General features: G+C 49.5%; 1 protein-coding gene across 7 annotated transcripts in view; it reads right to left on the minus strand.

Annotated features, from left to right (window-relative positions):
* The window catches only part of zmiz1a (zinc finger, MIZ-type containing 1a), a 431,940-nt gene that overhangs the window by 256,662 nt on the left and 150,737 nt on the right, over nucleotides 1-24,541 (minus strand). For 6 of the 7 annotated variants that reach the window (XM_038782665.1, XM_038782664.1, XM_038782667.1 and 3 more), the window contains exon 3: nucleotides 6,797-6,868. The exons of the other annotated variant lie outside the window; for it this stretch is intronic. The gene's annotated coding sequence lies outside the window, so the exon portion shown is untranslated. The remainder of the gene's footprint in view (nucleotides 1-6,796; nucleotides 6,869-24,541) is intronic. 7 annotated transcript variants of the gene reach the window in all.

A 24,541-nucleotide genomic window follows, 5' to 3' on the forward strand; every position in this document is an offset into this window, starting at 1 on the left:
ACATCAGGATACTTCATTGGCTGTCAGGGATATAAGCCAAAGTTCTTCATGGTCTGCTGCTCCTTCTGTCCAGATTAGGCGAGTGCCATGGAGGTTGGTCTGAAATTTACCCCCCCCCCTTTTCCAAATCTTGTGAGCGGTATAAAGCGGATGGCTTCAAGCTGTTGCTGAATTGGATGCCTTGCATTATGAAACTCACAGCAGGTTTCCAAATATATCCACTTCAAGCCAGGTACGACAGACTCAACACCGATGCCTCATGGCGGCAGGGGCCCAGTTTTAATTCTGGCCTTGTCTGTGTGGTGTTTGCACGTTCTCCCTGTGTCTGCGTGGGTTTCCTCCGGGTGCTCCGGTTTCCTCCCACAGTCCAAAGATGTGCAGGTTCGGTGGATTGGCCATGATACATTGCCCTTAGTGTCCAGGGATGTGCAGGTTAGGTGATAGGGCGAAGGTGTGGGGCCTAGGTAGAGTTCTCTTTTGGAGGGTTGGTGTGGACTTGATGGGCCTCTTTGCCTGTTCCCTGCCAATGATGTCCCTCATATTTAAGTTGCTGGAGCTTAAACCCGACGATTTAGAGAAAGTGGCCGGTTTGTAGTCGTGGCCACTTTTTATTCTGTTTGGAAGAGGCAGCCTTTCTGAAAAGATCGCTCAGTCAGAATCCCCTCCCAGGATTCAATCTGTGGGAATAAGACAACAGAAGGAGGCCATTTGGCCCGTCAAGTTAGTCCTCTCCCCCCCCCCCCCCCCCCCCCCCCCAAATCCCTTGCCCTGCCATTGTGAGCCATCAACCAGAACAAGACAAGCAGTTAGTCAGAAAGAATCCTTCTCCTTCCCTCAGCTTGAGGATTGTCTCTCTGAAACGGTCAGGTCTCCTCCAATATTTTGCTCATGGTCAGGGCTCCGTCTAAACAGTTTTACGAACATCCTGGCCAAAACAAAGCTCCAATCTGAGGCAGTTTTGTGATGAAACCAGAATCAGATTGCGTTTGGTAACGTCCTAACTGTAACAAAAAAACAGCAAGGCGACGATTTTAAATAGCTGGGGGGGGGGAGACTCGTTCCTCGCCAGCCCGGTGGGGAGAAGGCTGCCCCCAAACCGGTCCGTTAATCAAACGCACGGCTTTCCGGACAGGACAATAGATGGTGCGGCAAATGAACAGAGATTAGGTTAATCTCCAAAGGATAAAACATGATCAGCTGGCCCACCCTGCGGAGGCACGTCTCCCACTGCCCAATCACAGCCAGCTATTGACAGCAATTGTGCAGTCGGCTGTACTGCAGACCACGCTGCCCCCTTTGCAAAGGCCCCGAGGCAGAGTGTACATCCTGCCATCTGGCATCCGTGCGAGTCAAGGAAAATAATAACACACAACGATGGCCCAACATGGAGCATGATGGGGTCATACTCCACGTAGGCCTGAAGCTGCGGTGGGTGATGCAGAGAATTAGAGAATTCATCGCAGGCCATTTGGCCCATCCAATCTAGATCTTTGTTTTTTATCCGCCCCAGAAGCCTCCTCCCATTTAACTTAATCTAACTGCATTAACATGTGGTCCTATTCCTTTCTCCTTCACGCACTTATCTAACATCCCTTTAAACGCAACAAAGGGCAGAGGGGCTTTTGAAAAAGGTAATTCACTGCAAACAGACTTGTATAAAGTTGTACGTCTCCTCATGATGTTACTCGCCATGTTGTTGTGGGATGAAAATGTTTGGTAAATTCTCTCCAAGGTTTCGAGTACAGAGCCTCTCGGTTTTGACATTTGGGATAGACACGGCCTTCATTCACTCTGCTTAGAAGTGATCTGGATCAGTGATGGGCAAGCTGGGCCTGTGAGTAGGCCGCATGAGTGGGCCTCCTTCTCTTCAGCGGGCCGTAAGGTTGTAATTGGGCTTGTTGACTGACCATGGCCCTTGAATAAGATTAAAGGCATTTAATACTCGCCGAATATTTTATAATAAGTTATAGAAAATATTTCACCATTCACATAATAATAGAACTTCAAGTGGCAAAAGCAAAATAAATATTTACACTTGATTGGCCACAGAACGGCTCACACCTCACTTCACTCGCCCTCGCTTTACACTTCAGTCATGACCGGTGGGAAAAAACTACGCGGATGGAAATCAGCGGAACGTGCCAACCCTGCACGTGGACAACTGTTAACAAAATATCTCACATAGATACATAGAAGATAGGAGCAGGAAGAGGCCTTTTGGCCCTTTGAGCCTGCTCCGCCATTCATCACAATCATGGCTGATCATCTAACTCAGTAGCCTAATCCTGCTTTCTCCCCATAACCTTTGATCCCATTCTCCCCAAGTGCAATCTCCAGCCGCCTCATGAATACATTCAATATTTTAGCATCAACTACTTCCTGTGGTAATGAATTCCACAGGCTCACCACTCTGTGTGAAGAAATATCTCCTCATCTCTGTCCGAAATGGTTTACCCTGAATCCTCAGGCTGTGACCCCTAGTTCTGGACACATCCACCATTGGGAACATCTTCCCTGCATCTACCCTGTCCAGTCCTGTTAGAATTTTATAAGGGGCCTCACGGTAGCATGGTGGTTAGCATCAATGCTTCACAGCTCCAGGGTCCCAGGTTCGATTCCCGGCTGGGTCACTGTCTGTGTGGAGTCTGCACGTCCTCCCCGTGTGTGCGTGGGTTTCCTCCGGGTGCTCCGGTTTCCTCCCACAGTCCAAAGATGTGCGGGTTAGGTGGATTGGCCATGCTAAATTGCCCGTAGTGTAAGGTTAATGGGGGGATTGTTGGGTTACGGGTATACGGGTTACGTGGGTTTAAGTAGGGTGATCATTGCTCGGCACAACATCGAGGGCTGAAGGGCCTGTTCTGTGCTGTACTGTTCTATGTTCTATGTTCTATAAGTCTCTGAGATCCCCCCTCATTCTTCTAAACTCCAGCGAGAATAATCCCAACCTAGTCAATCTCTCCTCATGTGACAGTCCCGCCATCCCTGGAATCACTCCCTCGAGAGCATGAACATCCTTCCTCAGAGGAGACCAAAACTGCGCACAATACTCCAGGTGCAGCCTCACCAAGGCCCTGTATAATTGTAACCTGCTCCTGTACTCGAAACCTCTCACAATGAAGGGCAACATACCATGTGGGCCCCGTGCCCGACGCTGCCCACCCCATGTGGCCTCGTGCCCGAGGCTGCCCACTGCTGGTTTCGGATGGTAACTGCAGAGCACCTTTCATCCCCCTTGGGTGAAGGAGACGCACGTCGGGGGAAAGGGCTCAGAAAGCCAGAGATAGACAGGTAAAAATGGTAGATCAATAAACACCAGGACAATGAGGTGGATTCCTATTTACTGCACTTGACCAGGGTCGAATCACACCAGAAATATAAACCGACATCTTTGCCGTGTTTCTCTGGTTTTTTTCCGCTTCTAATTTCAGATTTCCAACGATGCCGATATTTCTAGACAATGAGGATGGCCAATTCCAGTCAATTTTCAGCTCATGTCAGGAATAGAAAATGTGCTGTGTTCACTGGTGATGCTGCCAGGAATGCACTGCGGCCAGTGGAAAACATGAAAAGTATGCATTGAAAACTCTCTCAATGGCTTAGTGTGTTGCTCGGGACGTCCCTGCCCTTGTGGTGAAAACTGATGGCAACTGGGTGGGACGGAATGATTGCAAAGGCCTTTAAAGGGGTTACATCTGGTTCCAGCATTGACCATCAACTGCCTGTAATGTACCTTCCATTCAGAGAGCCGCTTAGAGCAAACTGCAACTCACTCGCAGCACAAATCCAACTGATCAACTTTGAACAAACTTCTCAATGACTGCATTACAGAGATAAAGCCGCAACAAAGCAACACAGAAAGAATCCAGCAGCGCGATTTGGTATCTTACGCTCAAGAGACAAGCACTGCATTTGCATATTAATGGAGCCTTTTTACTTGATAATTGTTTTGTTTTATAGCGGTAAACAAAGCATTTAAATCCTTGAATCCATAATTCTTAACTGTGCAGCATGCTTGAGCAATTTATTATGATAGATGTTAAATAATTGCCAAAGTCACCTGGCTCAATTCACTAAAATTATGGAGTGTTTACATTTATTCATTATTTACAAGCTGGTTTGGAATATTATAAATTACCTGCCTTCCATAATGGTTATATTACCGGAATTGGTTTGAATGTGAAAAAATGTCAGCACCAACCCAACATAGCCCAAACACCCAGTCAAACAAGTCAGGGAGTCAGGAGAGGGTGGGGTCAATTCTATAATTAGAAACACATTAATGTTCTGAGGCCAGCGTTTTCTTGTAATTCTGGGTAAAAGGAGATTTACTTTCTCAAAGCCACACACACAGACATACACACACACGGTGACACACACACACACAGTGACACACACACACACACAGTGACACGTGCACACACACACACGCAGATACAGTGACACGTGTACACACAAACCTGCACACACAGACACAGTGACACACACACACACAGTGACACACACACAGTGACACACACACACACACATACACACAGTGACACACACAGACACAGTGACACGTGCACACAGACACAGTGACACGTGCACACAGACACACACGCAGACACAGTGACACGTGCACACAGACACAGTGACACGTGCACACAGACACAGTGACACGTGCACACAGACACACACGCAGACACAGTGACACGTGTACACACAAACATGCACACACAGTCATCACATGCACACAGACAGTGACACGTGCACACACACACAGACCTAGTGACACGTGCACACACACACACAGACACAGTAATACGGGCACACAGACATAGTGTCACACACACACTGTGGTAGTGAGTTCCGGAGGGTCATGTGAACCATTCGGCCATTTGGGCCGACCCGGGTGAATCCTGGGGCTGGTCGTTGGTTTTCCTCGCCAGTTTGGAAGCCTGGAGTACGGTGGTCTTTATCGTGCTCTCTGTAAATAGTTGCTTCCGTTAATAAACAGTTTATTCATTGATCTATTTGGTGGTTGCCAGTCCTACAGCATACTACAGTTGGCGATGAGGATCAATCCAAGTGCCTTCTTAATGCTGCAGAAATCGGGAGTACAGACCTCGTGCGGAAGCCTTTTTTTGAAGAAAATTCGTTCAGCAGTCGGAGAGTATCAAAATGCCCCGTTTTGGGAAACTTGGGCCATTCGAGCCTAACACAGGACAATGGGTGCTATATATGTTGAATGATTTTTGTTTCAGGGTAACAAAATAGGGGGAATGGGTGAGGGGGGGGGGGGCGGTGGAGACAAGAGAAGCAGCAGGTAAACCTATTAACAGTCTGCAGGGCTCCAACCTAGAACCTGATTGGGAGTCTGACTTCTCCAAATGCCCCCAACTCCAAAAGATTTTGAGGAGCTTGTGGAATTAGTCAAGGGACATTATCAGCTGAAGCACTCGGTGATAATGCAGCGAAACAAATTTAACTCACCGGCAAGGGCATCAAGAGAGACAATCGCGGCGCCCGTGACGCATCCGAGACAAATGGTTGAACAGTGCAAGTTCACGTCTGCACTCAACAACATGTTGAGAGACAGGCTAGTCTGCGGTGCTGACCACATGGCCATACAACATCAATTATTAGCAGAGGCAGAGATTACTTAAAAGAAAGCATTAGAAATCGCCCAGGTTATGGAAAGTGTCAAAAAGAGGGGCGAATGAACTGCAAAGTGTGCAAGCAGGCGAGGTCCACCAAGTGTGACGGGAGGCTGCCGTTAGTTGTGACGGCAGTGATGAGGGTGCAGAAAGTAAGGAGCAAAGAAGCTCAGACCAAAAGGGGAGTGCAGAGACGCAGGGAATGGGGTCTCCACAGACCAGGAGCGATGAAGAATGTTACCGGTGTGGGGGAGTTCACCCCCAGGAGAGGTGTAAATTCAGAGGCTGCTTGTTCAGCCTGCAATAGGAGGGGGTACATTAGGGGCAAATGGAAAACTAAGCAGAGCCTACCAGGGGCCAAAAAACCCATTCTGACTCCAATACACAGTGTTGAGAATAACCCTGAAACGGGGTCTGAGGTACACAGGTTAAACAATAATATGTAGGGTAGGATGGTCCCAATAGTGATTGTGTCAATGGTCAGCCGCTCAGAATGGAACTGGACACGGATCCCTCCCATACAGCTGTGGGAGAACAAACTATTGTTATTTGCAAAATGGGGTCCTGCCCCCAGGTTAAGAAGCACGATGGTCAGTGCTATCCACCGTGGCGCAGTGGTTAGCACTGCTGCCTCACGGTGCCGAGGTCCCAGGTTCGCTCCCGGCTCTGGGTCACTGTCCGTGTGGAGTTTGCACATTCTCCCCGTGTTTGCGTGTGTTTCGCCCCCACTACCCAAAGATGTGCAGGGTAGGTGGATTGGCCACGCTAAATTGCCCCTTAATTGGAAAATAAATGAAATGGACACTCTAAATTTATTTTTTAAAAGCCTGTACAGTTTTCAGAGTGGGCAGCTCCCATCGTGCCAGTTGTTAAGCCAGATAGAACAATTAGGATATGTGGGGACTATAAATTAACTGTGAATCTGGCAGCAAAATTGGACCAATATCCAAGATTCATTCACTAAATTAGCAGGTTTAAATGACAGTAAACCCGATATGAGCCCTGCGTACCAACAATTAGAATTAGACGAGGCAACTAGAGAATTTGTTACTGTAAATACCCACAAAGGCTTGTACCAGTATACCCGCCTACCTTTTGGAGTCTCATGGGCGTGTGTGTGTGTGATCAACGCACGGTGGGAAATGTACTGCAGGACCTACCTATGGTGGTTGTCTGTCTGGATGATGTACGGATCACAGGAGGGTTCAGAGTAGACGCCAAAGGGGTGTACCCTATGGAGGAGCAGATAAAAAGAATTAAGGACTCACGACCCCCAAAAACTTGTCAGAGTTGAAATAGACGTTCAAGGTAAAAGAGTGAAGGAACACCTGGGCCATTTGAGGAGAGGAGGCAGGGGATGCAGTTCGCCCCTGGCATGCCTGTCTGTGATGTTGCTATGAGTGAATGTAGCGAGCTACCACGAGGAAGAACCCAGTAATGTTCCAGTGGGAACGGCAGGAGTTATCTGCACTGATGCACCTTTGCAAGTGGAGAGTCAACCCACTGAGATTCAAACCGAGCTCAGCTCTACTGCTGGAGAGCCCGCCTGTGAATTACGATGCTCCCAAAGGATCAGGAAGTCCCTGGGCCGACTTAATAACATCCAAAGGGACTGTGTTGAGTTCCATTTGTTGTATCATATTGCAAAATAGTTCCAATTGTTATCAAAATGTGTTAATCAGGAAGGTAGAGGGAGAGCGGTGTGGTACCGTGCCCCCTTTAAGGGGCGGGTTCTCGGTGGGGCATATTTGACCAATTGGACCGGACCCGCGTGAATCTTGGGGCCGAGCGTGGCTTTTCCTCGCCAGTTTTGGGAGTCTGGAGTACGGTGGTCTTCAGCTCACTGTGTAAATATTTACTTCACTGAATAAACCGTTTAGTCTTTGACCGACATGGTGGTCAGCAGTCCACGGGATACTACACCCAGCTTCACAGCTGTCTCTAAATCTGTTAGAGTGACACCAGGCCACAGAATTAGAGTGGGATGGCGGTGGGTGTGGGTGTGTGTGGTAGGGGGGGGGGTCTGAAATGTAACGGCGGTCAATTCTTTCATGTGTCAATTGGCAGTTTTGCCGAAGAGCTTTCACTCCGTGCAGCTGACTGATTCTGTTCTCCAGTGTGCCTGGCAACCCCGTGCCACACTCCTACCTGCAGCTGGTTCATTCCCTTCTCACCCTGTACACTGTCTGCTTGAACTGTCCCTGGAAAATCAGGGGGAGCGCTTGGGCAGAAAGTAGCAGGACATCCAGACATCACTAATCAGCCGGCTGGGCTCGGAGACATTCTGGACGGCATGTTGCATTTCCTAAACACTTCCAGATGTTTTCAGTCGGAGGGAAGGCTGGTGGCTGCTGCTCTATCTGTGCTGGAACGCGATCCTAGCTGGAGATTGGAGCAAACCCGGGGTAGGTGGGGGCGGTTTGGTAGCGGAGGCCGAGGGCCTGCCTGGGCCAGGGAAAAGGTTTTCAGAACGTTTATTATGCACGCTGGGTGTTATTAAAACAAAAGATTCCACAAAGAGAAATTAGCAGCGACACGCATCACAAGCACCCCCAATTACAGTCCTGCTTTCTGCAGTCTGTACTGTGATATAAATAGGACATTGCTCACACAAAGCTGTTCCAGCAACAAAGGCGAATGAGTGCCCAGGCCTGACAGAAAGAGTGACATTTCCTTCACCACCAGTCTGCCCCGACTTTCTCCACACACCCGGGGAAGGCTCTTTGTTAAGGTGGCTATGTGGCGCTCGCTGCACATTCTCACAAATAAGCAGCACGTTGACAGTCTCTTTTGTCCAAGGTTCTAATACCACTCGGCTCGGAAACCAGCCTACTGTGCAAACAGGGAGAATTTGGTACACTGGCCCTCTTTTTATGTTTAAGGAGGAGTGTGGTGACGTAAACCTGCCATTAAACACATCCCTCCAATAAGGGACCCACATAGTTGTTCCCTTGTGTCAAGCTGAGCACTTGGTCCTCTCTATGTAAACGCCAGCTCGCACCGGCTGCCTAGTTCCACATTCTCAAGCCATGATCTTATTGAATGGTGGGGCATGAACAATGAACTAAGTGGCCTACTCCTATTTCTTGTGCTTTTAGGATTTCCTCAGACTCAGTGATTGAACATAGCTCCCGACCGAGCCTTCGATCTGGCCCATCTCCTGTTAGATCCTTGAGCTCCACTCAGAGAGACGGCCACTGATCTTAATGCCCCTGCTAGTCTAAGTGCCCCCTGTGCCGTGGGACAAAGGGGGGACCGTCCATTGTTCCAGCTGGAAAGCCCCTCAATATCTTACCAGGCTTGCTGACTCAACTCATGCACAAAACAACAGCTACTTGCATCTTTGATGACATCTTTAACCAGGTAATACATCCCCAAAAGGCTTCACGAGGGTGTCCTCAGGTAGAAAATCAACACCAAGCCAGACAAGGACACATTAGGTTGTAAAAGTAAAAGCTTAAGCAAAGAGGAACATCTTAACAGACAAGGGGCATGGAGAGGTAGAGTTGTGGCAGGCAATTCTTGGGCTTAAGATCCAGACAAGTGAAGGTGCAATCATCATGAGGCAAAGGAAGAGGGCGATGTGCCAGGAGGGTGGGATTGGTTAGACGCTCTTGGGGGATTGTTGGGCTGGTGCGGGTTACAGAGCGAGGGAAGGTGGGGGTTTTGGTGGGAGGCCATGGAGGGGCTTGAACCCAAGGATTGTAATTTAAATTTGGAAGGCAGCAATGCACTAGCCTAAGTCAGTAACTTTCGGAGAAAGGAACAAAGGACAGGAAGAGAGACAGATGCTTCACTGCTTTGGTAACAGGCAATTATTTTACTGTAGCTTTACATGGCAACATTAAACTGTACTATTTTAAACCAAAATGGCACCATTAACAAAATGACAAAGTAGGCCCTAAAGTAAACTGGTGCCTCAGAGTTTCACATTCCTCCCATTTCAGAGTTGGTGGAGTAATACTTTTAAATAAAAGGACTGAATCAATTTTAAACTATATTTTGCCTCTCCTCAGGGTGGACTGGAATAGGCTTGAGCACTTCCGGTATAAATTCAGCGCCATATGGAAGCGATTCAATTTAATTCTAATTCTCATTTAGGTTTTATCAAGTCTTTTCGGCGGGGCTGTCTTCCGAGGGATGGGAAAAACTTCATTATTTGACAAACAAAAAGTGACTGTACTTAATAAATCAGCAAATTTATACCTAGATCAGGGAAGCACAGCATCCCGACAGTGTCGAATGAGGCCATTTGGCCCATCGAATCTGCAGCGACCCGCTGAAAGAGCACCCTCGTTAGGCCCACTCCCCACCTAACCGGCACATCCCTGGACACCATGCGGCAATTTAGCATGGCCAATCCACACTAACCTGCACGTCTCTGGACAGTGGGGGGGGGAAACCAGAGCAAACGGAGGAAACCCACGTAGGCACAGGGGAGAAAGTGCAAGCTCCGCACAGACAGTGACCCGAGGCCGGAATTGAACCCAAGTCCCTGGCGCGGTGTGGCAGCAGTGCTAACCATTGTGCCACCATGCCAATGACATCACGGCGAGGACATTTATTTAACGGTTACACTTCAACTTTCTGCTTGCGAATGAGATCCACTTCAGCAACTTTGGGGGGACTTTATCACTCCCCAGCGATCCGCCGCCATAGTGCGACCCCGCCATCTCGCAGTCACAGGGTTCCGGATTGACAAAACACTCCACGACTTGTGCACAAAAATGGCGGCCGGCACGCCCAGTGCAGTGCCGAGGGAGCACTGCACTGTCAGAGGCGCCGCCTCTCAGGCGAGGTGCTGGACCCAGCTCACACCGGCCTGACTGGGTGGATGCCGTGGCGCTATTCAAAGAAGAGGAGAGGCGCTCTGCCCAGTACCCCGACCTACATTCATCCCTCACCCGACATCACAGAAAAAAAATCTCGCTATTTCAGATCTGCTGCCCGTTTGGTCTTGCTGTGCGCAGACTGGTTGCCCTGTTTCGGACATTACAGCAATGACTACGCTTCGAAAAGTACTTCATTGGCCCTGAGGAGAGTCAATGCATCCTCGTCATGTGCCAGGCTTAGCCTGATCCAGTTCAAGGTGGTCCACATGGCTCATATAACCGTGACCCGGATGAGCAGGTGTTTTTGAGGAGTGTGGGGGGAAGCCCGGCGAACCATGTACATATGTTTTGGCCGTGTCAGAGGCCGACGGAATTCTGGCAGGGATTTTCAGATGTCATGTCCGAGGTCCTGGATGGGAGGTGACTCCGAGCCCAGAGTTGGTAATATTTGGAGTATTGGAAGATCCGGGAGCCGGGGGGGGGGGGGGGGGGGGGGGGGGGGTTTGGCCTTTGCCTCCCTGGTGGCCCAGAGACAGATTTTGCTGGGATGGAGGGACCCGGAGCCTCCAAAGTCGGGGGTGTGGGTCAGTGACATGGCAGGGTTCCCAGGCTGGAGAAGATCAAGTTCACCTTAAGGGGTTCATTACAGGATCCACTCGGAGGTGGCAGCCGTTCATCGACCTCTTCAAGAAAAATTGACCGTCAGCAGTGAGGGGGGTGGCGGGGTGCATGGAAGTGAAGAGTAAGGGCTGGGAATCTGATGTATGGGCAGTTAGCATTTAGGGCTGGGGGGTAGTTGGGTGTGTTATTGTGAGGTTTGTGTGTGTGGTTGGACCGCTCTGTTGTTTAAAATGTGAAAAATTATAAATGCCTCAATAAAATATTTTCTTTAAAAAAAAGTACTGCATGGGAGGGGGGGGGGATGCTTTGGGACGTACGAGGCACCATCTAAATGCAAGCTCTTTCTTTTATATTGAAACACTCGAGGATGTTGCCGCAAAGCCCAGAAATGAATCATTTCGCAAAAATTTGCAACCCGTAAAAGCCAAGAGTCACTTTGCTGCGCTCAAGTGTATTATTTTTGACACAACTGGTGGTGCAGGAAGTCTCCAAGCATGCTGCGAGTTGGAAATGTTTTCTATTCAATTTCCACTGGACAGTATTTCAAATAACACTTGGCATCAAGTCTGAAAGGAGAGAGAGGCTTCCTGGGGCTTCCTGTAGCTCAAACTGTACTCCTGCCTCCCTGACCCGTCAAATGTTTCCCCTCCAGCCCTCGGCCCAGCCGTGCGCCAAACCCAGCCAACCAGACACAAAAGGCTTCAAGCTAATTGAGTGGGCGGGGGGGGGGGGGGGGGGGGGGGGGAGCAAGATTCTGTAACCACCGTCAAGACATTGCATCAATCCGTTTTCAAAGGCAGATCGGATTTCTTGGTGAAAGCAGCCGTTTTTTTATTTCGCTAAATAAGCAAAGGGATTCCAGTGCGCGCATGTGTCAGGGCTCAACGCTTGGGGGAGTCCCACAAGCCCCTTCGCAGGACAAACAAGCCAATCCCCATGACTGGAAATCATTTGCAGGCCAAACAAACCTTCGGAAAACTTCATTTTATCCAGACTGCTGCACCATGTCCCTCCCTGGACTCTTTCCTTGGCACCAAATTAAATGGAACCACAATATACGTCTGACAGCAACATTTAAATAGCACCAACTACAAGCACTCCCCTGATTCCGTCTCTTTTTGTCCCCAACAATTGCTCTCTACAAAGGGGCTCAATCACCGACCTTCGCCAGGGGCAAGTGGGCGTACGGTGGGGAGGGAGGGCGACGTTGGGTCGTGCTGTTCCCTTTCCTCGGTGCTCGTGGGAAAAGAAAACAACACCATGGGCAGCACGACAGCACAGTAGGTTAGCACTGCGGCTTCACAGCGCCAGGGCCCCAGGTTCGATTCCCCGCTGGGTGACTGTCTGTGCGGAGTCTGCACGTCCTCCCCGTGTCTGCGTGGGTTTCCTCCCACAGTCCAAAAGACGTGCATGTTAGGTGGATTGGCCATGCTAAATTGTCCCTTAGTGTCCAAAAAGTTTAGGAGGGCTTTTTTGGGTTAAGGGGGTAGGGTGGAAGTGAGGGCTTAAATGGGTCGGTGAAGACTCGATGGGCTGAATGGCCTCCTTCTGCACTCTATGTATCTATGTAACACCAGTCGACGTCGGCCCTTCCTGAGTGAAGGCTGCTGGATGAGGATAGGATCGACCTCGTTACGATGCCCCTCAGGGCTGAGGAGCCATCACTCGCATAGGAAGGATTGTCGGGGCGTGGGCCAGGACCAAGAGCACAAAATCACCACCTAGTGGGGAGAGGCGGTAACCAGAGGGGGCGTGCAGTCAGCAAAGAGGTTGATCACTCGCAGAACGCAAGGTCTCCATTGGACAGGTTGCCATCTTGAAATAAAAACTGGTTCGAACCAGCCAGTAACACGCCTCCCCAGTTTCAAATCAATTAAGATTTTAGTCCAACAGTTGCTGTTGTTTTGCATTAATAATTCATAACAGCTCGGCTCGAGGGCACACAAGCTCCTTTGTATTCATTTACTCCATAAACTGAGGTAATATTAGTATCTGAAGTAATGATACATGGAAACACAATTCAAGGCAGCCACATACTAAACCAGGAGTTCAGCACCTGAACCCTTTTATAAACTGTGCACCTATCGTTGGCATTTTCAAAACACTTCTACCTTTTGAAACACAATTGATTACCTCTTGGTGCCATTATTTCTTTTTGGGGAACACTTAGGTTGAAAACAGGTGAGGAGGGAGGAATCTCACTCAACCGCAGCAGAATCTTATGGGGGAGTTACACTCCTGACTAGATAGGGAACCCCAGAAGCCGGGGGCGAGGCGACCTATTATGTATGGAGTATGAGAGGGCGACCAGGAAATAAGGCTGGGATGGGAGCGCCAAAGAGACAGAGAGAAAGAGAAAGCGAGCCGGAGAGAGCGAGAGAAGGTGCGAGCCAGAGAGAGAGAGTTAGGTTGAAAACTGGAGACAGAGAGAGCGAGAATGAGCCAGAGAGAGAGGGAGAGAGGATAAGCCTCTTTGAGAGCTGACTATGGAGAGATTGAACAAACTGAAGCCGATTGGTGAAATATGAGCTAACTAAACGCAGAATCTGGGTGGATTGAACTGGCGTAGATGTGAACTTTGCAATGATTTGTGTTTGGCAGTGTTATCTCTCCCTGTGCCACCTTTACCCTGATTCTCAACAGCCATATAAACCTGGTTAGCCAATAAATTAGGACGGGAAGAGCAACACAACAACAAGCAGCCAACCACACAGCCCCCAGTGGAAAAGTGACAGTGGTGTCGTTCAGACAGGCCTCCACTGGGACTGTTTGGAAAATGAACGAGAGATGCCGACAAGGAAAGGAGCAATAATGTGCCCCACCAAATGTCAGGCACCTCACCCTCCTCCTGGGCAAACTCAACGCATCACTCACAATCGAGTCAAGGGCATGCAGCCTTTGCAAAGACACGGCGTAACCTCTGCACACACTGCGCCCTGCCCCTCTGCTTCAGTACAAAGGTCTGACCGTCCAATATATATGATCCCGCCGAGGCCAGGCTCACACAAAGCATCTTTTCCCCTTGCCAGAAGGTGCTGCGACTCCTTGGGTTCAAACGATACGAGTGCGCCTTTTAAAAAATCTTTTGTTGCACCCACTGACAGTCTCAGCCTCTGAGCCTTCAAGCGGTTGTATTTCTTAGCCCAGCAAATCCCCCCTGTGGGGGAGGTTACTGGAACTGGCCATCGTGGAGTTTGGTCCACACGCCTGGGATTGACATTGATCCTGTTGCATCCTGTGAAGATATTTGTCAGTCGCCCTGGTGAGGCGTCTCTGATTATTGAGTCATTTGCGCTCCCTTGATGTATCTCGCATGAACTTCCCTGCTGCCCCTGGCAACAGGGAGGTGGGTACAGACAGCAAAATGGTCGCGCAATCTCCAGGATTCAAACAGGTCATCTCTTCAAAATCAAAGGGCTATTAACTGGGTGTGTTCCATCTTTAGGAATGCTTAAAAATGCAAACAACACAGCAGAACGTCCACATTGCATTGTCGAGAAATACAAATGGTCAGAATACTGCAATGCCTCGACCGTCCATAATCTCTCCATGTTCCGTCAATTCCCGCTGGTTTCCGATAGATTCTGCCTCAATGGAATAGGAACAGACGCAATCCTCACAGGGTTCGTCAATAACCAGTATATTAACCAACTTAGTTTGGCTATTCTATCCCTTCACGTCCTAACTGGCGCAAATCGTATTTTTATGTTGTGCTGAATATGATGGAACCCCAGCTATGCAAGACCCAGGCTGCATCCAGAAATGCCTTAAATTTACAATGAAAGGGGCAGAACGGTGGCGCAGTGGGTTAGCACTGCTGACTCACGGAGCCGAGGTCGCAAGTTCGATCCCGGCTCTGGGTCACTGTCCGTGTGGAGTTTGTACATTCTCCCATTGTTTGCGTGGGTTTCACCCTCACTGTTGTGTTCTGCTGCTCCGGATAACACGGGCTGCTACTTGATGCAGTCTTAACTAAAGGATGCTCAAGACTCTGAAATGAGTGCAACGTGTTTATTGAACTATTAACACAGTTCTCAAATGAGTTCGACTCTCTGCTAGTCTAACTGTACCAGCTTACTCTAAGCCTCGTGCTGGGGTGTGATGCTGCTGATCAACCCTGTCTAACTCTAGATGTCTGTCTGTGGAAAGAGGCAGGGTGTGAGTTCCTCATCCCTTTTATAGTGTTTATGTCATGCCCCCCTTGTGATGATGCCACCTCTGAGTGTCCTGACTACCCATTGGTTGTGTCCTATTCTGAGAGTTCATTGGTTGCATGTTCGCCCTCTCTTCAAAAACACTCGAGGACTGGGGAAAACAAGTGATTTCAGTCGAGGACATGGCACAAGGTGGTTACTGACACCACTGAGCCAGCCAATGTGCCTTGAGGCAGGACGGGACTTTCAGTGAGCAACGATACTCAGCAAATGGAGTCCATCCACACGGAGCCTCTACAAACGACAGCAACGCCGCCCAATAAAAGCAAGACTCAGTTGTCCAGCTAAAATGCAGTGAGTGGAGGCTAGTAACACAATACAGTTGCGTGTATAAAATCAGCCCTGGTCACTTACAACAGTGCGGCCTCCATCGACGGGAGTATTTCCCAATTGTCTCCAGTCTGAGCTGGACTTGTGGGGCTGAACGTTTTTGACCACGTGGGCGGGATGTTCGGGGGGGGGGGGGTCGGGAAAATAGGAGGGAGGAGTTGGGTTGGGGTGGTTCCTGCTGCAGGACCCCCATCAGCAACCCCCCCCTCGGGTCCTGATGGTCGGCAACATTCCTCGGTGCACCCTCCTTGCGTTCTGACCATTTCAGACAGTTATTAAGAAGTGGCGAGGTGGGAACGTTCAGCCACAGTCAGAATCAAGTTGCCAATCGATTGCCACCCTTTCCTCTTGCAGTATAAATTGTCGCGATTGTTTGAAATTTGGCATTCTTGTGTTTGTCCTGATGGTTGCAAGATGAAAAGCTTCGGCGACACGTCTCCCTTTTCAGGAAGATTGAAGCAATTGTTCTGGCCTGTGGGGTCCTGGATTTCGATGAATATAAAACAGCCTTCTGGTTGCCGACAGATAACACAGCATTTCAATGAATAGAAGCAGCTCAACTTATCCCGGGCACTGACAGACACACCACTCACAAATTGTCAAAAAGTCCAGAGCAAAATCCATGCCATGCTCAGGAAGAAAAACAAAAAGAGTCCGATTTCTATTTGAATGTGGATATAAATAGTGAAGGCCATACTTGCTTGACTAATTATTTTATACTGCAATGACCTTCCCTAATCTCGGAAGTCTCTTTCACTGGGTAATAAAGCGCTTACTTTAATTTATCCAGTGCGGGTTCTGCTTAGTTGAGCAGGAGTCCCCAGTTCGAATGCAGATGTGCGAGAGACATTTTGACAAAGGGAAGAGGCCCAGGGTGCCAGATGTGCTACCAAGAACAGACAGCAGGAAGAACAAAAGCGGGAGGGTGGGGGGGGGGAGGGGGGGAACAGGGAGGGGGGGAAACACCGGCAGAGGACAATTCCAGGAAAATATGTTTTCAAGCCCAAAGGAACTGGTGGAGCTAGAGCAGAAATTCTCCTGCTCCATGTTTCCAGTGAAAACACTATGGAGGAAATGAGTCAGTCCGCTCTGTCCCCCAAGGACATTGGGAGGTGCATTAGAAAGTTACACCGAGACGCGGATTGCAGAACCAAACAGCAACTGGACGTTGCCCATTGGCTCACGTCAATCTAGATCATTCATTCAAGTGCCAATCCTGTTGTTCTGGGACAAGTGAAAATAAACGTTTTTGTTTTTGGAAGCCTGCTACAAAGGGCTTCATCGAGATATTATACAGCTCTGTGTAATTGTAAGGGAAAATGGAATGGAAAGAGAGCATGGGAGAGATGCCCCAGTCATGTCAGGCCCCTCCCTGCCATGATGTGGTGGTGGTGGTGGTGTGTCACAGAGCACTCAGACTCGGAGCTTCAGTGGCAACTTGAACATCCACCTGCGCGCTGTAGCCTGGCACCATGGATAGCGATGACAGCGGCTCCAACCTTCCTTCCCATCCAATGGCTGACCAGCGATCGCTCCCGCTCTTACCGCCGGCGATCGGCCAATGCCGGGAGGATTTACTCGACCCCGTTTGGCTGCACTCTGAACGCACTCGCGGCCACCCTGTCCTGGGGGGGGGGGGGGGAATCGAACTCCGAGCCTCTGGCTCAGAGGGGAGCTGCCCGCCGCGCCGCAGGACCTTTCTGTGACGGAAGATCCAGAATTCTCAACCTGCACAAATGGTATTGTGGTCTGGGAACCACCTTGTAATCCACAGAACGCCTACCCCGAACCAATGGGCTGTAACTGGCTGACGGCGAAGCTTCTGCAGTCATTAATAAATCAATACCAACATGGGTTATACCAGAAATGTGTGGGTGTACATATCAGGGAAGGGTTGGTAGACTGGCTCTCTATTCTCTTGTATTATATGTATTTGGTGTAGTATTTAGTTAAAAACCTGGGTTAGTCTGTGTATGACTGCTGCAGTAGTGTTTTTAAAAATCCTGGTTTGCAAGACAGCTGGGCTATTTGGGAGGCATAGGTGGAATTAAAGCATCGTAAAAGCTTGGGTGGATGGACTTTTATTTCTATTAAAAGGGTTCCCTGCAGAGTTGTTAATTAGAGATTATGGGCCACAACACATCCACCTCGTTGCACCTGCGTGGATCCAGGCGCGATGAGTGAATTGAGCGTGAGCCCTATAAGTCACCCAACTTGCTCTGCCTGGTGTGATCTCGGCCTTGCCCTCGCTGGGTGTGATCCGTATCTGAATATTTAAATGGGCCTCATGGTTCATTAAAATGCCTGGAGTCCGGATTCACTCGGTTGCCCAGGACACAATCGCCACACCTGGAAGCCCTTGCCAGGGTCTGAGTTAGTACTGGTGGAACCACCCCTGGAGCGAGGCAACCTTTCCTCACGGTCTTACAAAATGAAAATAAAATATTGGGGTTTCTGTCCAGTATCCTCGTCACTTTTGGGGTCTGGTCTGGTCCGGGATTGTAATATCACCGGGAAATCTAGTCGGAAATTCAGGAGAAACTTCCTCACCCAGAAAGCGGTAAAAATGTGAATCTGTCCATTACATTCAAGGGCTGAAGCAAATGGTCCAGATGTAATTAAGGGGAAATTAGACAAGAAGATGAAGGAGGAGGGGGTCAATTTAGAAGAGGAAGGTGGCTGGAGTAAACACAAGGATAGATGGTTGGGCCAAATGGCCTCATTCTACATTGTATATCCTATGGAATTATTTGTACTGCATTAAATTGCACAAAAATTGCCGTGTTTCATTCTTCGTTTCTGCGTGATCCCAACCTGGGATTTCACACCCCCAAGTCCTGAAGGACGTAGTCAGCAGATTTGCAGCAAGACATCCCTGAAGCAACCTCTGAGCTACAACATTACAGCACTCACTCCCTCTCTGATGCTCACTCCCCCAGACAGCTGGCACTCCACATGCAACATTAGCAACAGTGCCACCTTCTCAGCCAAGGGCACTGCTACTGATTTGACACAAAGCCACCCAATCGCTGCCAGGACGCCAGCCTGCACAGCCGGCCAATCAGACGACTGGGACAGCCGCAACTTCACAGGTGTCCCATCGCCCGCGGAAGCTGCCATGCCAACTGGTGGGCATCGCTGTGTCGGCACGGAAGCCAAACTGCTGTGCACGCCAGTTCTGAAACGTAAACGCACCTTAAGCCAAACCCATTCCAGCATTTCCAGGGAAGGAGAAAGATGTTAAACGGTGTGCGAAATGAGGAGGGAGAAACCAATTCAATGGAAGAGTTAGAATTGGGCGAGGCAAGATGGGCAGAATGGCACTTGAATGATTCATGGCACAACTGAACAGATAATCGGGTTAAATTCAGAGGACAAGTTGTAGGAGGTGTGTACTCCTCGAGTAGAGAAGATTAGGAGGTGATCTAATTAGAGGTGTTTGAGATGATTAAAGGATTTGATTGTGCAGGCAGAGGGGAACTATTTACTCTGAAGCAGGGAGATCCGATCAAGATGACATCACCTTAAAATCAGAGCTGGGGCATTCAGGGATGATTTCAGAAAGGATACAGCGTCACACAAAGTTTAGTGGCAATCCTTAACTCTCTCGCTTACAAAGCTTTTGTTTAAATTTAGAGTATCCAATTCATTTTTTCCAATTAAGGGGCAATTTAGCGTGGCCAATCCATCATTGGGTTGTGGGGGCGAAACCTACACAAACACGGGAAGAATGTACAGACTCCACACGGACAGTGACCCAGAACCGGGATCGAACACGGATCCTCGGCGCCGTGAGGCAGCAGTGCTAACCACTGAGCCACCGTGCTGTCCTATTCTCCCCGACAAAGTTGCTGAGTCTGGGGGGGGCTCAACAGAAAATCAAAATGGAGATTTTGTTTGGTGCGAGTACCGTAAAATTCCTACATTGCAGAAGGAGGCCATTCGGCCCACTGACTCTGACCCACACCTCAAGAGCAGCCACTCCCCCACCCCATCTCTGCAACCCCACCTAACCTGCACGCTTTCGGACACTAAGGGGAAATTTAGCATGGCCAATCAACCAATCTAATTTGGACTGTGGGAGGAAACCGGAGCACCCGGAGGAAACCCACGCAGACACGGGGGGAACGTGCAGACTCCACACAGACAGTGACCCAAGGCCGGAATTGAACCTGGGTCCCTGGCGCTGTGAGGCAGCAGAGCTAACCACCGTGCCGCCCTACCAGGATACCAGGGGGCGCAAGTAACGTGGCTTATGGATCGGCTTTACAGCAGTTATAGCAAGGACAGATCCAGGCTCCTCACACAAACCTGACGTAAAGAGATGTACACGTGCGTTTTTTCATTCCTCCTCTCTCTGGCTCTTAAAAAAGGGGCTTGGATATTTAGTCCAGTGGTATCTGGTTATGGGGGAGCCCCCCCACATCTTTAAATCAGGTCAATTACCGACATATTGGCAAGTGACTCGACTGGGAGGACACTGCACCGTTAAAATTTCGAGACATCTATTATCTCTGTGGCAGAGAGAGAGAGAGAGAGGTCGCAGCAAAATCAATCCCATTGATTTATGTAGGGGGGTTGAGGGGGGGAGCCGAGGGGGAGATCAGAGCAGCGGGACATCTTCTGTGAGGAGCAAAAGAGAAGTTCCAGATTTTATTTAATGACTATTTGTTTTTATTAAGTTGTCCATTTGTCTTGCCGGGTAAAACAAAAAAAAAAACAGTTGGACGATTCGACAGAGGGCGGCAGACGGGATGTTGGAGAAGGAGAAAGGGTGGGGGGGGGGGGGAGAGAGAACATGCTTGTGATTCAGACATGCGACAGTGGAAACGTTACTGCCCTTTTACTGGAGAACAGTGACGATGGTGTGTCGGCCAGCCGCACAACGAACAAAGGAGCACGGGGGGGGGGGGGGGGAAAGAGAGGAGGACGATGGGGGGAGTGGGGAGGGGGGGGGAAGGAGGAAAGCGGGGTGGGGGTGGGTGGTTTACTAAGGGATCTGAATCCAGGCACAGCTTCTGAAAGAATTCATGTCACACTCCCAGAGAGGGAAAATGCCTGCAGAACAACAGAAAGCTTCACCAAAATGCTCACTCCCAATCTCCAACCTACAGTCGAACCGGTTTCAACTGCACTGGCTCGGTCAGCTTTAATGGACGCCGTTGCATTTTTCTCTTCGATACCCTTACAAAAACCTGCCGAAGGAACAGGGCATTTGGAATTTTATCTCACTCGCACAGCAGGGTCGCTCAATGGAACGATATTTCTACCCCCCCCCCCCCATACACACACACACACACACACACACACAGGTGTCGCAGGTCTTGCAGCATCAATTTGAACACAAAGCCATCCCCGACACTCTCGCCCCTCACACCCTCCGCCCAGGGATACAAAAGCCCTTTTCAACACATGGCAAGGAATGCAGCAGTTAACACAGTAGGGAGGGCTGGTCTGTGCTGAGTGAGGAGACCGTAGCTGGGCCTCAGGATTCTTGGCACCGGTCGAGGGGAGGTAAGTGGATTGGCCGTGCCAAATTGCCTCCAAGTGCCCTGGAAAAGTGTCGGTAAAGTGACGGGGAATAGGGCAGAAGGGGGAACCGAGGTTGGCTACTCTTTCGGGGGATAGGGTCGGTGCAGACTCGATGGGCCGGATGGCCTCGTTCTGCACTGGATGGATTCCACGAACATTAACCTGCACACTCTCTTCCTGAGCTCTGTACACAAGTTCCTGCTTGGAAAATACGCCTGGATGTCAGATAACAGCCCGACTGTCCTTCTCAATCCCCTTGACCAGCCCGGTGTCACTCTGTGGCAGATGTTGAAAATAGTTGTAGAAAACACCGCAGCCAATTTGTGCACAGCAAGCTCCCCCAGGCAGCAATGAGGTAATGACCCGGCAATCTGTTTCAGTGATGTCGGCAGAGTCAGTGCAGCAGGGAAAACTCCCCTGCTCTTCCTCAAACCGTGCTCTGGATTTTCTTTTTCTAAACATCACTCTGAGAGGATTACAAAACCTCAGTTTAGTATCGTATCCAAAAGGCAGCACCTCCAATTGAACCTGCGACTTTTGGACCCTGAGGCGTGCGTGCTAGTCACTGATCCTCAGCTGATACCTCCTGCTCACATCCAAAGTGTGACAATTTACACACTACGCTGGGTGGTGGCGACATCTGCGGACCTCATGTTGCGACGTGAGTCAGCGCCATTTGGATTGGGGGGGGGGTCTGTGGGAGAGGAAAATAGGTGGAGGAGGAGACATTGCTACCAGTACAGATTGTACAGCGTCAGGAATGTTGGAATGAGAGAACCACTCGAAAGGAATTCTGTCACCATCTCTGCTATACCACCCCTGTTGGATTGTGCGCCTGAGTAAACTGGCAGTGTTAAGAGGGTAAGAGGAGATTACAAATAGAAGATTCATCAATGCAGCGCCAAATCTATTAATACAGACTGATCAGCAAAGGCGACACACACAATGTCGTTGTATGGCAATTTGAGACACAAACTCAAAACTGGAAAAATGTTGCTCTGCGCCCAAAACCCCCAGTGTTTTCCCAATGAAGCAACAAGAAGTGAAGTTGACACAAATGTACACACAAACAAAGTTATTCAGGGCAACACATTCTCTCTCAAGCCCTTTACACAGTGGGGCATCCCCTGGGCTATTTATTACTTAAATAATAAGTACACTTTCCCTTTCAATGATGATCCAGGGCTTTGCCTGTGAAAATGGCTCAACTTTAAAAGTACTCACCCTGACCAAGATCCTCACATTGCCTCAAGCATCTTTGACCTCAAGACTAAATTCCATAGCATTACACTCAAGGGCTGCAAGGGAGTGTGCTATTTCTCAGGGAACGCTCACTCGCCGCATACATATCTGGTGCTGTAGAAAAGGAAGGCCCCGTACCGGTGTTGGCTTTGGTCAGGGTGTGGGAGGGGGGCTCAGAATGGCTCTGAACCCTGTCTCAGAGAGGAAGCAGCTTCATTGATCGTTACTTAAGAGACGCCGGAGGGAATAACGCAGGTGCCGGAATCAGGCAAAGACAGTATAAGAATCTTGTTGAAAAAAGAGATTTGGGGGCAGCACGGTGGCGGAGTGGGATGGCACTGCTGCCTGACGGCGCCGAGGTCCCAGGTTCGATCCCGGCTCTGGGTCACTGTCCGTGTGGAGTTTGCACATTCTCCCCGTGTCTGCGTGGGTTTTGCCCCCACAGCCCAAAGATGTGTAGGCTAGGTGGATTGGCCGCGCTAAATTGCCCCTTAATTGGAAAAAAAAACTGAGTGCTCTTAAATTTATAACAAAAAAAAGAGATGTGTTGCTGAAGTTTTCTGCCTTCTACTCATCAGGACAAATGCAACAATGCCAAATTTCCAGTGAATTGTGTTCAAGCCGTGCGCTGCTTTTGAATTACCCAGGAGCTCATTCGCCCCCATTGACTTCTCATTGGCACCACCACCTCCGCCAGAGTAGTTTTGCCAACCAGTCAACGCCCTTTCCTCCTGTTGTATAAATTGTTCTGTTTGGACTTGGGCGTTATTGTTTGTCCTGAAGCGTGCAAGATGAAAAGCTTCAACAACGTGCCTCCTTTCGGCGAGATTCGAGTTCTGATGGGAGCAGAACTCAGTTGCCATGGACCAGCCGATGGACTTGGTCAAGTTGACGTGAACAACGTCCGCCATGACTACAGCAGAGCTGGAGACCGAAGCCCACGGATCTCGAGCAAGAACTGGATATCGTCAGGCGAAGAGGTGGGGGAGGGGGGAAAGAGTGCGCAGGGTGAACGAGGTGGGATTGGGGGGGGGGGCACAGACATTGGAAGCTGAGCGACGCGTTGGGATTTGCAAACCATCATTTCATGCCGACAACCAGTCTGTTTTCATAGGCAAAGGTTTTCATGGGGAATAAATCTGTGACGCGTCTCATGGAATTATTACAGTGCGGAAGGTGGCCATTCGGCCCGTCACTTCTGTGCCGGCCCTCAGCAGGAGCACCTTGTGCCACTCCCCTGCCTTCTGCCTGTACGCTGGAAACGATGACAGACCCATTACTCCTCCAAAGGCCATCGGTGAAAGGCAGCATTTAAATGTCTGAGCTGTAAAACAATTAATAGAAAACAGGATACTGTTTGCCTTGAACCAGATCTGGAATATTCCCTAAACAAGGAGGCTATTTTTCTCTTTGAGAAGCCCATGTTTATGTCCTTGGTTTTGACATGACTCTGGCGGAGGAGTCGACGTCGCAGCCAATACTTTCACACAAAGCCACCCATCCTATCTCACAGGGAAGGTAAACAGCTGAATTTAAAGCAGGATTGTTTCTAGGCAGAGAGGGATGGAGAGGAATCACCAATAAGAGAAGCACACTTGGTTAAAAACAATATGTTTATCATAGGATTTTTTTTTGTTTTATTGTTTGTCCTGATGCGTACAAGATGAAAAGCTTCAACACCTACAGGAGAGCCAGCAAACCTGTTCAAACTCGCGTTCCTTCAGCTGTGCAGCCGAATGCAGCAAGTTCAAAGTAAAAGTGTGCTGCATCCTGCAGGGATCTCCAGTCACCATGAAGTCGTGGGGTTTGATTCCCTCTCCATTGGCTCTTTCCCCGCTGCCCCCTTGTGTCTTGGCGGCTGACGCAATCTAACGCACCCAATCCAGGGAGGTGCCTCGCCAGAAACCCTGTGAGTCCTGCACTTCTATACTACTGAGACCCAGAAAGAATGTATGATTCTACAGTCGACTGCAAACAGACTTTAACTTGCATGCTTGCTGGGAAGAAAGGTGTGCTGAAAACCAACATCGGAAACAAAGACTGTTTTTAGTTTTACTTATGGTTCTTACCCCTTTCCATTCCTCTGTGTTTGTTTGTCTTTCTTGTCTGTGTGTGTTTGCACGTGTGTGTCCAT

This window comes from Scyliorhinus canicula, chromosome 22 (genome assembly GCF_902713615.1).
Source record: "Scyliorhinus canicula chromosome 22, sScyCan1.1, whole genome shotgun sequence".
In the NCBI taxonomy this organism is placed as follows: Eukaryota; Metazoa; Chordata; class Chondrichthyes; order Carcharhiniformes; family Scyliorhinidae; genus Scyliorhinus; species Scyliorhinus canicula.